Source organism: Lipotes vexillifer, unplaced genomic scaffold (genome assembly GCF_000442215.2).
Source record: "Lipotes vexillifer unplaced genomic scaffold, Lipotes_vexillifer_v1.1 scaffold653, whole genome shotgun sequence".
NCBI lineage: Eukaryota > Metazoa > Chordata > Mammalia > Artiodactyla > Lipotidae > Lipotes > Lipotes vexillifer.
Window position 1 is genome coordinate 91,242 of NW_006796930.1, and position 2,607 is coordinate 93,848.

Below are 2,607 nucleotides of genomic sequence, written 5' to 3' on the forward strand. Positions count from 1 at the left end.
AAATGCCCATCTGGAAGGTATTCACTGTTACCAGAATATTAGCTTTCATAAACTACTGGAGCATAGCAAAACTAAAAGGAAATATAGTCTGAAGAATTTATTTTGCAATTGTGGAAAATTTTACCTAATGTCCAGAACTCAAACATTTAAGTTCATATAGAAAATTAATGGTAAAATATGGTCAGGTGTATTGTATCATATTTTCATTAATTTTGTTTATTTCCCTAAATAAAGGTTCCATTGTGGCTATTAGAGCCACATTGTCCTTAGCAAAATATGCTTAATTTCTCACTCTACACCCTTGTGTGTAATTGTTCTTTCATGCTAGAAAATTATCTTTCTCTCTCTCTCACTCTCTCTCTCAAAGCCATCAGTAATGAGAGTTCTAAAATGAGCCTAAAGAGGAGTTTAGGGCTATTATATTATATCTGGAAAACTTGGTAGATCAGGATGCTAGAAGCCTATGGAGAACAAACTCATATATCCCCATAAACAGATGGGCACTAAGAACTGAAAGAACCTACTCTCTCCCACCACCAGCTTACTGACTACTAAACATGACATTACTATTCTGTTTTCTTCATTAGCATAACAATATTATTCCAGGAAATTCTCCCTCATGTAAATTACCTGATTATTCATTACAAGAACTCCTCAAAAGACTCATCAACTTTTCAATAGAATTTTGCCTTTTTATTTTCATCAGTTCTCCCATGCTACCATAATCCTTATCTAATCTTTTTTGAAATAAATTTTTATTGGAATATACTTGATTTACAATGTTTTGTTATTTTCTGCTGTACAGCAAAGTGAATCAGTTTTACATATATCCACTCTTTTTTAGATTCTTTTCCCATATAGGTCATTACAGAGTACTGAGTACAGTTCCCTGTGCTGTACAGTAGGTCCTTATTAGTGATCTATTTTATATATAGCAGTGTGTATATGTCTTTCTACTTTCTTAGGGTGAAACCCTGTGTCATTGATTTTAGATCTTCTTTTCATATCCACTCTTTTTTAGATTATTTTCCCCTATAGGTCATTACACAGTATTGAGTAGAGTTCCCTGTTCTATACATTAGGTCCTTATTAGTTATCTATTTTGTATATAATAGTGTGTATATGTCAATCTCAATCTCCCAACTTATCCTACCCCCTTTCCTACTTGGTAACCATAAGTGTTTTCTTTTTTTCTATATCTGTGACTCTATTTCTGTTTTGTAAATAAGTTCATTTGTACCAGATTTTTTTTAGATTCCACATGTAAGTGATATCATATGATATTTGTCTTTCTCTGTCTGACTAACTTCACTCAGAATGACAATCTCTAGATCCATCCATGTTGCTGCAAATGGCATTATTTCATTCTTTTATATGGCTGAGCAATAGGCCATTGTATATACATATCACATCTTCTTTATCCATTCAACCATCAATGAACATTTAGGTTGCATCCATGTCCTCGTTATTGTTAAAAGTGTTATGATGAACATTGGGGTGAATGTATCTTTTCTACTATGGTTTTCTGCAGATATATGCCCAGGAGTGGGATTGTTGCCTGATATTGTAACTCTATTTTTAGTTTTTTAAGGAACTCTGTACTGTTTTCCATAGTGTCTATACCAGTTTACACTCCCACAAGCAGTGTAGAAGAGTTCCATTTTCTCCATACCCTCTCCAGCATTTATTGTTTGTAGTCTTAGAGAAAGAAGAAGAAAAAAAAAAAACACTTAAAGTTAGTAGAAGAAAAGAAATCATTAAAACCAGAGCAGAAATAAATGAAATAGAGAGAAAGAAAATAATAGCAAAACTCAACTAAAAGCTGGTTCTTTGAGAAGATAAACTAAATGGATAAAACTTTAGCCAGACTCATCAAGAAAAAAAAAAGAGAGGACTCAAATCAATAAAATTAGAAATGAAAAATTACAAGTGACACCACAGAAATACAAAAGATAATCAGAGACTACTACAAGCAAATGTATGCCTATAAAATGGGCAACCTAGAAGAAATGGACACATTCTTAGAAGTTACAACCTTTCAAGATAGAACCAAGAAAAAATAGAAAATATGAATAGACCAATCACAAGTACTGAAATTGAAACTGTGATTAAAAAACTGCTAAGAAACAAAAGTCCAGGACCAGATGGCTTCACAGGTTAATTCTATCAAACATTTAGAGAAGAGTTAACACCTATGTTTCTGAAACTCCTCCAAAAATTACAGAGGAGGGAACACTCCCAAGCTCATTGTATGAAGCCACAATCACCCTGATACCAAAACCAGAAAAATATATTACAAAAAAAAAGAAAATTACAGGCCAATATCACTGATGAACATAGATGCAAAAATCCTCAAGAAATTATCAAACAGAATCCAACAACACATTAAAAGGATCAGACACTATGATCAAGTGGCTTTTATCCCAGGGATGCAAGGCTTCTTCAATATTTGCAAATCAATCAGTGTGATACACCACATTAACAAACTGAAGAACAAAAAACATACCATCATCTCAATAGATGCAGAAAAAGTTTTCAACAAAATTCAACACTGATTTATGATAAAGACTTTCCAGAAAGTGGGCATAGAGGGAACCTACATCAACA